The sequence below is a fragment of the Ambystoma mexicanum genome, chromosome 6p (assembly GCF_040938575.1).
Source record: "Ambystoma mexicanum isolate Mex_15411 chromosome 6p, UKY_AmexF1_1, whole genome shotgun sequence".
Classification (NCBI taxonomy): Eukaryota; Metazoa; Chordata; class Amphibia; order Caudata; family Ambystomatidae; genus Ambystoma; species Ambystoma mexicanum.
The window spans coordinates 258,435,870-258,449,155 of NC_090935.1; positions in this window are offsets into that span (position 1 = coordinate 258,435,870).

A 13,286-nucleotide genomic window follows, 5' to 3' on the forward strand; every position below is an offset into this window, starting at 1 on the left:
ACAAGAGGGCTTGGTAGAGTAGGCGAGGGCAATCTAGATGATATGGCAATATTTCAAATGGTTAAAAATAGGGTTGGCGATCTATGTTGATGTCTGCAGATGGTGTATGAATTGGGAAGTGAAGGGCAAGTTGTGGTGTGGTGGTTATGGCAACTGGCCAGATTCTTGGGTGCATGGATTATTATGCTGTGGTGGTTGTGGCCAGTGCCTAGATTCTTGGGTTTATGGCCCAAGAATCTAGGCACTGGCCACAACCACCACAGCATAAAACGGCCATGCACCCAAGAATCTTGCCACTGGACACAACCATTGTAATGATATGTGTGCAGAAATGGAGGCAGTGTGTGTGGGGACTCATGGATACATTGGTTGCAGGTGTATGCCGAGCAGTGTGGAGTGGCTGAACATCTTGAATTTCTTCATGTTGATTTGAAGTGATTTGAAGTGGTATGCAGTGGCTGGACTTGCTCCCATTTTCTGTCAATTTGGTCGCACTCCAACATCTGGACATTATCATTGTTCATTGTGGAGGGAACAGTTTAGGCCATGTAACTAAAATGTCACTGCATTTTGCAATGAAGGGTACATTTGGGAAAATGATGGACATGTTCCCGAACTCCCGACTAATTTTTCCTCACATTGCCCAGAGACAGATGTGGCTGCGCTCCTGTTTCTTTGGTCCGCAAATAGGGAAAGCCAGGTGCAATGTCAACATGGCTGTTTGTACAATTTTGGGAGATGTTGACATGATATATTACATTTGATATTACCAATATTTTCACAGAGATGGAGTACCTGTTACTGATGCTGGCAATCAGCTTTTTCTGCAAAATATAAAAAATGCTTTAAAGCATTTATGGAAAGCATTTTCCAGTAGGTGGAACAGAAAATGCATGGAAGGATAGGGAAATAACATGTAAAAAGTCTCTTTTCAGAGGCAGCACTTTGTCACGCAAAAGAGTGCAGTGGTTTAGATGCTGCTACCACCTAAACATTTTTAGATGTCCACGCACTACTGCGCTGTCCACGGACTTCAGAGGCTGCCCAGGCGCCTGCACCTTTTTTTTGGTATTTCCATATTTGAACTGTGAAAGGTGGTTCTGAAAAGAACCTTTTTCATTTTATTTTTTTATATTTTATATTTCTTTGGGCTTTTTATGCAGGAGACACAAGGGAGGGGAGGGAAGTGAGGGTAGGGAAGGGGCACCAACCACAGGGATGAATGGGCAAATGGAGAGGAGAAGATGTTGGGCGGGCCTTAATTGGCTAGGGGACAGTGTTTCTCATGCTCCCAGATCACTGCCTTGAAAGCACTTTGAAACTGCTCCTCCCTATAGAGCGGTGTGTCACAGTGCATACAGAGTACTGTCACCCTCAAAAGGTAAGGGTCGACTGCATCATGTATGGTCTGCGAGGCTTCCGCAGGAATCCTCTGCCCAACAAGGGTGTCCCTTCTGGTGGCAGGAGCGGATGATGAGGATGTGACAGTGGATGTCAACCTGCTCGCCCCTTCGAAAGGAACGACCCATAGCACTGCACCCTTGTGGTTCGAACTTAGGTGTCGCTGAATGGAGGTAGTCCCATAGCTATACAGGCCCGGTTTTCCGCGACTGAGTACAACTTTTCGCTCAGTGCATCAAACCTTGCCCGTACGCGCCTTGGTTACCCCGCCAACAGTGGTAAAAAGCCTCCACACCCAAGATTCACGCTGGGAGCTGGTGACAGGTATTTCCACTACCTCATCCTCTTCCTCCTCTTGATCCACATCTGTTTCTCCACGCCTGTTCCCCTCTCCAGGCCCTCCAGATGGTGGTGGTGGTGGGGCAGCTGCAGAGGCCATACGTGCCATTATCTCCAAGTACAATAGAAGAAATCACAAATATCCCAAATCTGCAGCAGGTGCTCACTGCTGGACAGTCCGAAACACAATGAGGAGCAGCAGTGGGTGGTTCTCTTTTGAGGGGCTGTCCGCGGACCGCACATCTGTCAACAGACACTTCGATCCACAGATGGGGTTCCATAGGTTATAAAAAGTTGCTATATCAACCAGGCCATGTCTAGGACCTCTATAAGGTAGAAGTTTCAGCTTCAAACTCCCTGGATTGGCCAGAAACACAGTTTCAAACTGTCCGGGTACGGACAGTGTCCACGGATACACCCGACGTGCAGCACGGGTGCCGTCACATGATGATGTCACCGGATGACCGCGGATAGGACGGCTGTCCTGCGAACACCTACTGCGCAGGATATGCTGTTCACATGCGTGCCGCTGTCCATAGGAAAAGAATGAAGCGCCCAAATGAATTAAAAGTGTGACACGTGCAGGCGGACAGGTCTGGACAGGTGCGCTGTACAGGGGCATGAAGGAATCGGATGTGCATGCTTCCAGGTGTCTGCAGAGGTGGGGCCCCCAAAACAAATTCAAAGTGTGACACAACCTAGCAGACCTCTCCAGATGGGCGCTGTGTTCGGGAGCATGAAGGGATCAGGTGCGCATGCGTCCAGGTTTTCGCAGGACAGGGGTTGGGCCCCCAAAATATTTAAAAGTGCATCATGACCTTGCAGATACCTCTGGACAGATGCAAGGTTTGGGGAAACCTCCATTTTGGTTACAGACAGCCCGGACAGTGGCGCTGACTGTGGACTCCGAATGGGGCTTTTAAAAAAAACACACACACACACCAACAGTACACATATAAATATTTATTAAGACAAACAAATACAATGAATTAGGAAAGGGATGGGTTAGCAGAATGGGAAACATATATTGAGGAACCGGGGTTTTCTACAGACTGTTCATAAAGGAAGGAAGGGATTGAGGTTTCATCGTAGCGTCTTTGATTGAGGGAATTTGATGGGGATGATTAGTTGGGAGAGGGAGATTGGGTACAAGTACAAGTGGGGCAGTGGTATCGGATATTTCCTTTAACATGACTTTTTACAAATGTTATCAACTGTACAAAATTATTGTTCAATTCATCAATTTTTGCAGATAGCTGTAGTAGCTGATTTTCTGCAGTTGGAGTTAGTCGGCAAATTACAGGTCTGCCTGCCAGAGCCGCTGTGCATGACAGATCTGACCCTGCTGGGCACAGCAGCCACGGTAGGCAGACCCGTCACGGAAGCACCGGCACCGTTAACAATGGTGCTGATGCTTCTGTGTACCCATTACTGTGGACGGGAATGGGGAACAACATTTTACCGGCACCTAGCTCCCAGTACGCTGGGACTTGTAATGTCCCAGTGGCACCGGGAAGCTAGGAGTTGGTAAATCCTATGAGTCCAGCGGCAACCCGCCAGTCACACCGGCAGTGTTTACCGCCGGACTCGGAATGAGGCCCATAGTGTCCTAGTGGAAAAATCTTCATCTTTTTATATGCTGCCCATCTGGCACGTGTGTAATGGGCAGATAAGGTAAATGCATGTCACATTTTTCATAATTAATTTCCCCAATATTCAAATCCAATTAAGTCACTGTTAATACATTTAAAATAAGAAGTCAATTAATTAATCCAAATGCTTAGTTAACACCATAACACCCCTCTATGAAGTAGTCATCAAATACTCAAAGTTTTGACCAATGTTTGCCACTAAGTCTTGCGTAAAATCGCTTATGGGCAGAGAAAAGAGGCTCCAAATCCTTCAGAAAAGTTTTATTGTTATTCCTAACCACTTTTTCACCAATGTAACAGTCCCAGGAGCTTTACAATGCACCATTTCCCTTTACATGACAAAGCAATGCTTAGTAGGTAGATTCCAAAGCCCAAGTGAATTGATCTTTGAAGCCTACCATGTACTGACCAGTATTACTCAATCACTATTTATTTAATTATATTTCTCCATTAAGTTAGCAACATTTAAAAATATGTATCATATTTCATAGCATTGTCATAAAATTAGCACAAAAAAACCCTTTAACATATTCAAAAGGGCTATATATAAACCCTGATCATTACAATTAATTATATAAAAAATAGCGCCCAAGTATGTCCACGCTTACGCAAAACAGAAACAATGACAAATTAACAGAAAATTAATCTTCATCGACTCCTACTTCACAGGAACACTTTGTGCTTCCTACTGCACACCTTAATTTATAGTGGTTTGGGTAAAGATAAATGTACCATTAGTATCAGCCTTCTGCATTCTAGGGATCTTATTTCGCAGATTTCTTCTTGCCATCTTATATGTGTATGTAAGTCTGTATATAAATGTTATGCTATGTTATATTATATTGCATTTTTATAGCGCTTTAAGTACTATTGCATGATCTCAAATCGCTGTTGGTTGAACGCCCTCGGGTACCGCGGTCCATATCAGTTGAAAGAGTAGTTGTCATGACACCCAGCAGGATACAGGGTGCATCCTCACATAACAGTAGGAGGGGCCTGAATAGTACTGGGAAGGTGTGAACACTAAAGGTTACTGGTTGTTGCAATCATTTGTTTATTAATACTGACAACCCCACCAAGCTGGCCACTAGGTTTGGATGCGAGGCAGAACCCAAGATGGTCCACAGATTGCTCACACGTTCAGTAATCCTGATGGTCTAGTGGCAGGATGCAGCCCAGGACTATAAAACCATGCCCGGGGCCACACCCTGTGCATAGCGTTTCATCTGCTACCCTGCAAGCAGTGTAATGTTTACCGCTCTGTCTTGTTGAACTCCACGTGCACAGAGAATTCCTGTTTCTGCAATCCAGCTGCTGCCCGGAATCTCTGCTTACTTGCTTCTCACTCCAGAGCCTCTGCTTACCTGATTCCAATTCCTGCACTGTTGCACAAGCTCTTGTCTTCATTTCCACTTCAATACTTACCGGGATCAGCTTGAGGAACGCATTCTTCATCGCTCCGCTCCTGCAATGAAGAAAGACAAAGTAAGAGAACATTCAGAGACTTTCACCACGTGCCCTCACGTCCACTTAAAAACCTGCTCACCTGTGGCTGAATATTGTGAACAGCTGCGCTTCACTCGCTAGCGCGCCTTGCTCTTCGGCTCAGGTGGGACACGGCATTCCCGCACCTGCAAATGAAGACAAAACAAAGACATGAACCTTTGAACTGCGACCGCGGCTTGCATCGCAGCGGCCTCAAGACAACAAGGACTTTAGCAGCACTACTGAGACACTTACCTGTGCATTTAGTGCAGTGTAACACTTACCTGTGCATCTCGTGTGCCACAGCTGGACTGGGCCACCAATCTCCAGTGAAGGAACTGGACCAGATGCAAACCTAGGCACTTGGGGGCCCAACTACAGAAAATAATGTAAGCCAGATCGCTTGCGCAGCCAGCAAACCTTGGGAGGCATAGGAGGGAGGTGAGGTGAGAGCAGACAAGCAGGCACTGATATTCTTCCATTGTTTGCCAATAGGTTACATCCAGGCTGAACTACCAGTTGTCCCATCACCATCCCAGAAGTATTGAGAATCCACCAAACCACTCCCAACCGCACTGCGCACTGGTCAATTTCCATTCAGAGGAACAGTGGGAAGGGAGTGGCTTGGATAGCACATCCCATCACAGTGGGCTACGCTTCCGACGATCCGGACCAGGCGCTCCTGCAGGGCCCCAGAGATAAGCATTACAGTAGTGTAGCTTATAGTGCTTGGATGCACTTGGTATGTGAGCAGCCAGAGTGGTTTTTGCGGGTTGGCTGCATTCTAATGGAAAGTGTGGTGCATTGGATGTGAGAGATCAGTGTACTGTGCGCAGCAAGGAGGGTCGTTTCGGAGTCTGCATTCTCGCTGCCGTGAGGTATGTGCGGGAGAATATGTGTGCCACTAGGCCAATTTGTTTGTGTGGTATAGCAGCATTCTACCAGTCTTTTGAGGTGTTTATGAGCGATGTATTTATGTGTGCAGCTAGGCCGAATTGATCGACGGATGTAGCTGCGTTCGATTGTTTGTTCATGTAAAGAGGAGAGTGAGCATAATAGTATGAATGACTGTCTGTGGTTATCACTGGGTGGCTCCTGGCCGGTGAGGGTATGGTCATTTATTTTGGATGGGCAGACTTTTTCGAGACTCTGTGGTTGGACTTGAAGTGCCCATTTTCAGGGTCCTTTCAGGGATTTTGAGTTGGGTTGTTGGATGCTTCTTGTAATATTCTGCAGTGATATTTTGTTTCAGGTTAGTGCTGATTCTCAAAGGACAATGGCCATAAGGGGATGGGCATATGGCCACTGGCGGTCCTTTTCGAGATGCTTTGTTATTGTACTGGGAGGGCTCATTTTCAGAGTTGCTGTAAGGATGTTGGATTGGGTTGTTGGGTGCTTATTGGGATATTCTACGACAATGTTTTGTTCTCACAGGACAATGGCCATAAGGGGATGGGTATATGGCCATGGGTGGACCTTTTCAAGGATTTGGGAAAAGCCATGTTTTTAGTGCTTTACGGAAAGGCCATATAGTCCTGGTTGTACCGAATATGAGAGGTTAGCAAATTCCATAGAGTTGGTGCAAGGGTAGAGTAGGCTACCCCTCCAAGTCTGGCAGAATTGGAGGCTGGGATCATGAGTAGGAGGGCCATGCTTGACCTTGGGCTGCGTGTTGGCCGGTAGCGCATAGTCTTCTCTTGGAGGTATGATGGGCTGCCCTTCTGCACTGCTTGGTGGGTGATGCACAGGATTTTAAAGATGGCCGTTCGTCCAATAAGTAGCCAGTGGAGGGTGTGGAGAGCAGGCGAGATGTGGTCCCTTCGTCCCAAAGCTAAAGAGGGTAGCTTATGTATATCTTGGACATCTGACTCTCTCCCCATCGGACACACACTTGCTTTAAGAGCCATTTTGAGATGACTTAATGTGCCAAATTTAGTTATATCCCATCCCCCAAATGGACACTGCCTTACAAACCCCCGTACCACAAGTATTTTTCTTTACCATGGGTGGCTGCTACCACACTTGCATGAAAAAAATGTTATGATTAGCAGAAAATCCCAGATGTGCTTTCTAAAAAATAAGTAAAACATCTTAATTTGCCCAACAGCTTCAAAATGAACACCTCCAATCCAGTGCAAAAGGCACTACCATTTGGCACAGGGTTTTTTTTTTCAACCCCTCCCGGACATGGCAGTTTGAACCACACTAGGTTTTGCTGTCATAGAAATCATGGAGCAGACCTTTCGCTCATATACCTCCAAGCACTTGTCAAATCAGAATGCCCCACATTTGAAATAAAAATGTAAAAAGCCCTTTAATCCTTAATGATGCCCTTTCAGCTGTCTTCTGAAAAGGATTGACCCAAGCACTGCTCTTTGAGCTGAGTAGGCTCAAATAAAAACATGACTGCCCCCTCATCTCTTAATTCATGTATAAACTAGCAACATGGCTTCACCCTTTTCCCGAACACCATTATTTTTGTTTTTGTCATATTTAATTTCAAACTTGTTTGTATAGCAGGACCTGCCTTGGCTAAGCCCAAATTAGCTGTGTCTTCAGCTAAAGAGGCATGCTATAAAATGTACTCTTCAGAGAGGGTTAATCAACTTTCCTAAGAGAAGTACTAGAATCAATGCCTGAAAGGAATAATTTGGGTAAAAGGACATCTGTGCTTTTCACCTTTATTGTTTGGGAAAACAAGGTATAATTACCCGATCTTGTATATTGGACAGATGCCGAGATGTCTGCGTATCACAGTTGGATTTAATAAAACATTAGGGAATCCAATAAAATCTAAATTACCCCACATTATGTTTCTATCAACCAAATCAAATGTTTTCCCAAAATCTGAAAGAAATCCCCAAATAATCTCTGTCACTTAACCTTACCATTCTCCATGATGGTGCTCAGGCTGAAGCAGTTGTCCACTGTACTAATCCCTCTCCTAAAACCCATTTCGGGGGGCTTCAAGATATTGTTACTTTGAGTCTGCTCCTCCAGACTGAGCAACAAACATTTGGAGAATATCTTACTGGCAATGTCCAGTGAGGAAATTGGCTTATAACAATGGGGGGCTGGTGGTCCAAAGACACTTGTCCACGAGATGGCATAATGCTTGTCCCAACAACTGCATTAAACATAAAATAATTTGGCGTCCTTTGAAAAAGTTCCCATTGATTCTCAAAACATTTTCTTGTTTGTCTTTTGGCAACTTTTATATGCCATTTAGAAACTATAAATCTGACCAGCCATGTACACATCACTCATTAAATTGTGGTTGAATTTTCTTTTCAAGATTCTACATTCTGCATTGAACCATAGGGTATCCGTTACATAACCTGCACCTCCAGAACTTGAGGATGCTGTTTGCTAATATCTCTGTCCCAGATAGTTTCAACCAGGGACTCCAACTGGCACTTTCCTTTGTGGTCTCTGAACTGTATAACAGTTTTAAGAGAATATTTTAATTGCTTGTGCTTTAGTCATTCTTTTCAATGACTCCTTGTTGAGCTTAGGCATTGACACCCGGCCTTCAGGCATGTGGACATCTTCTTGGTGGCACCTATCCTGTCCATGGACACTTCGATCCACAGATGGGTTTCAAAAAGTTACAAAAAGTCACTAGATCAACCAGGATATGGTCTAGGTCCTCTTCAAGGGTGACGTTTCAGCTTCAAACACCCTCGATTGGCCAAATACACAGTTTTGAACTGTCCGGGGGTACGGACAGTGTCCGTGTATACTCCTATTGTGCAGCGCGGGTGCGGTCACATGATGACATCCCCCGACGACAGCGGATTGGATGGCTGTCCTGCAGACACCTACTGCGCGGGATATAGTGTGCACATGCCAGCCGCTGTCCATAGGACAGGGATGGAGCCCCCAAACTAGTTAAAAGTGCGACACGTGTGGGCGGACAGGTCCAGACAGGTGCAGTGTTCGGGGGCACAAAGGGATCCGGTGCGCATGCATCCAGATGTCCGCAGGACAGGGGTAGGGCCCCCGAACAAATTAAAAGTGCGACACAACCTATTGTACATCTCCGTACAGGCATGGTCTACGGAGGTACAAAGGGGTTCAGTGCGCAATGAACCAGGTGTCTGCAGGACAGGGGTGGGGCCCCTGAACAAATTAAAAGTGCAACACGACCTAACGCACATCTCCAGACAGGCGCAGTAGTCGGGGGCACAGAGGAATCAGATGCGTATTTATTTATTTATTTATTTGTTTATTTATTTATTTATTTAGCACGAAACGCAGCCCAGGGGCATTGGGCTGCTGTTACTTGTAGAGGCACTTAGTTACAATGGGTACAGGTTGTGCCTTGGGTTACAGTGAGGCAGGATCCTGTGTTCAGCGATAGGAGGTATCATACAGCATAATACATCATACAGGAGAGCTTGAACATATGGTGTTGGTTAGGTGAACAAGGAACTTTTCATGGCTTTGCGGAAAGCAGTCAGTGAAGGTTCAGCTCGCAGAGAGGTGGGAAGGGTGTTCCAGTGTAAGGCAGCAAGGTAAGGGAAGCTGGCGCCCCCTGCTCTAGCTCTTTTTACCCTAGGTACAGAAAGCATATTGGCATATGGTGTCCTAGTGGGTCTCATGGAGGAGACCGGGTGGACTCTCTGGGATAGGTACACTGGGGCCGAAAGGTGGATGCATTTGTGGGTGATACTTATGATCCTTTCCTTTATGGGGAGCCAATGGGATGCTTTTATGGCGGCAGTGATGTGCTCTCTCTTGGCAATGCCTTGTCCAGCATGCAGGGCGCTGTTCTGGATTACTTGCAACTTCTCAAGGTTTTTGTTGGAGGTCCCTAGGAAAAGAACATTACAGTAGTTTAGCCGCGAGCCAGTTATGGCTCTGGCTATGTTAGTGCATGAGTGTTTTGACAGATAAGGTCTGATTGCGTTGAGGAGTTTAGCATGGTAAGCAGCAGAGGAGGCGATTGCTTTTACTTGCCTGGTCATGGATAAGTTGGAGTCTAGATAGACGCCTGTTTTTACCGTGTCTAGTACTGGAATTCTGATTGAGTCAATAGTAAAGTGGCTAAACTGGGCATCAAGTTTCTTGAGGGTGTCAGGGGATCCTACGAGTAGGAGCTCAGTTTTATCAGAGTTAAGACAGAGGCCGTTGATAGCCATCCACATTTGGATTGTGTTATAGATGTTGTTGAGAGTCGCACAGTCAGTGTCATAGTCGCCTGTTAATGTGAGAAGGATCTTGAGTGTCGTCGGCGTAGTTGGTGTAAGAGATGCCCATGGCATCAAGGATGAGGAAGAGGGGGCGGATAAAGATGTTGTAGAGGGTGGGGGAGAGGCAGGAGCCTTGGGGCAAACCACATAGCATGATGGTGGGTGATGCAGTGGCTAGGTCAGAGAAGACCTGCATGGTCCTGCCTTGGAGTAAGGAGGTGATCCAGGTGGTGGCTTCTTGGGAGAAGTTGGCTGTGGAGGGGAGGTGATGGCAGAGGATGTCGTGATCTACAAGATCAAAAGCAGCAGAGAGATCGAGGAGCAGGACAGGTTTCCCTTGGTCCCTTGCGTCATCCATTTGGTTTTTGAGGTCGAGTAGGGCGGTCTCTGTCCCGTGTCTAGGGCGAAAGCCGGATTGTCTCAGTCCTAGGAGGTTGTGTTCTTCGAGGAAGTGCTGGACCTGCAGGTAAGCTGCTTTGTCTAGAATCCTGAGGAGGAATGGGACTGTGGTGATGGGGCGGTAGATATTGGGGGAGGTGGGGTCAAGTGTGGTTTTTTTATGAGGTCGGACCCATGCTTCATTGAGGCATGAGGGGACTCTCCCTGTGGTGAAGGAGGCATTGACGAAGGCTCTTAGGAAGGGAGCCAGGGTGGCTGCGCAGTCTTTGATGATGGAGGCGGGGCAGGGGTCCGCTTTGCAGTTGGAGGGTTTTATGTTTTTCATGATGTTGATCATGTCTTTTTCCTGGATGGTTTTGAATGAGAAGGTAGGGGGGGGCTCTGTGGGTGAGGAGAGTGGGGGAGTTGGGAAAGGGGTAGGGGGGATGGGCAGCGTTAGTTTGGTGTTCAGAATTTTTGCTTGGAGAGAGCTAATCTTGTTACGCATGGCTGTTTGGATGCCATCACACCATGCTTTATCTTTGGTGAAGTTTTGCGGGGTGGGTGTAGGGGTCTCGAGTTCTCTAAATATGGCGAACATTTCCTTGGTGTTCGATTTGGCCTCAGCGATTCTATCTTCAAATGATTTGGCTTTGGCTTTGATGATGGCTTTCTTATATTCATTTGCGAGGGATTGGAAGATAAGTTTGTCTTTAACATCTTGAGATTTTTGCCATTGCGCAAGTGCTGCTCGTTTGTCTGTGCGCAGTTTGAGAAGGTCTTGGGTGTACCACGCATTTGTGCGGCTAGTGGGTTTGGTTTTGTGTGGTTTAAGTGGGGCGATAGCATTGATTGCAGCCGTGATGGCAGTATCGTAGTTTTTGGCCAGGGTTTCTGGGTTATCGGAGAAGGGGTGTCTGAAGGCAGGTCCCTGTAGGAAGGGTAGGAGTCTTTCTTTGGTGAGTTGGCGTGCACTTCTTGTGAGGGCTGGTGGTAAGGGCTGGGTGGGGCGGGATGCGGTTGTGGTGGTGGGGATGTTAAAGGTGATGGTGTGGTGGTCGGATCATGGGGTGGGGGTATTGCCTGTGACTGTGAGGGGGCAATTGTGGTGGGCGATCCAGTCTAGTGATTTGCCTAAGGCATGCGTGGGGTCTGTGATGGTGTTGGTGAATCCTAGAGTGGCTAAGGCTGTCACAAGTGTTTTGGCAGCAGGGTCTTTGGTGTCACTCAGGCCAAGGTTGATGTCCCCAAGGAGAATGGCTTTGGATGATTTTTTGAGGTTGTCAGCCAGGAGGTGGGTGAGGGAGGCCTGGAAGTCTTCTAGGGGGCCTGGTGGCCGATAGATGAGGTGTAGGGTGATGGTGCAATGGTGTGAGATAGTGAGTTTCAATTGAAAGTAGTCACTGTTGGTGTTGATGGTTTTGTCAACCTTTCTGATGGTGATCGAATCTTTGGCTATGAGAGCAACACCGCCCCTGTGCAGGAGTCCGCAGGACAGGGGTGGGTCCCTCGAGCAAATTAAAAGTGTGACACGACCTAGCGGACATCACCGGACAGGTGCAGTGTTCGCGGTCACTAAGGGATCATGTGCGTATTGCATCCAGGTGTCAGCAGGACAGGGGTGGATCACCCGCACTATTTAAAGTGCATCACGACCTTGCGTACACTTCCTGACAGGCACGATATTCAGGGGCACCTCCATTTGGTTAGGGACAGCCCATACAGTTGTGCTGTCCCCCGACTCCAATGGGGCTTTTAGAAAATAAATAAACACACACACACACCAACAGTACACATAAACATATTTATTAAGACAAAAAAATACAATCAATTAGCAGAATGGGAAACATATGTGGGGGATTGGGGTTTTCTACAGACTGTTCATGAAGGAAGGAAGGGATTGAGGTTTCATCGTAGCGTCTTTGATTGAGGGAATTTGATGGGGAAGTTTGGTTGGGACAGTGTGATTGGGTATAGGTACAAGTGGGGCAGTGGTATTGGATATTTTCTTTAACATGATTTTTTACAAATGTCATCAACTGTACAAAAGTATTGTTCAATTCATCAATTTTTTCAGATAGCTGTAGTAATTGATTTTCCGCAGTTGGAGTTAGGGGCTGTCTTTGGCCATCTTCTTGGTCATTAAACAATAATTCTGGGCCACGTTCTTTATTTACACTATGTACTGTTAAAAAGAAAAATATGTTTTAGTGATATGTCAAACAATTTGTATCACTTTTTCTAGTTTAAAAATTGTACTTTGTACCATTACAGTTGTTTCCTTCACTCATGTCATCACGGGGGAATTGTTGTTCTAGCCACTCCAGGGTGCTTGCAATTTCTGTTCAAAGAAAAAAAAATGCTATGTTTTACCAGTCATTTACACATAATAAATTATAATGTTACAAAAAGAAATATAGTGTACTTACAACTTTCTGTAAGCATTTCTTCTAAATAACTGTGAGCTGTTTGTGAGTGTGTACTCAAGGTTGCACTGAGGTAATACTGTTAGATGTACAGTTCACCTTTGTGCTTGGGACATTCCATTATGTTGTGCAACCTATGAAAATGTACTTCTGGTTTCTTAAGTGCAGAATTTATACACATATTTATTTTTTGGATGTGCTACACATATCTCTTGTTTAAAGTACATGTCTTTGCCTATTGCAGGATACAACAATGTACGGTTCGCGTACAGTCGCACAGTCTGCGGACTCTGTAGCTGCCATGATGGGTGCAGGTGGGTCAGTATGATGTAAGGGACATGTAGAAAAATTAAGGGTATTCTGGTAAAAACCCATGAAATTCTGTGAAAACACTTTGCTAACGGGATGTT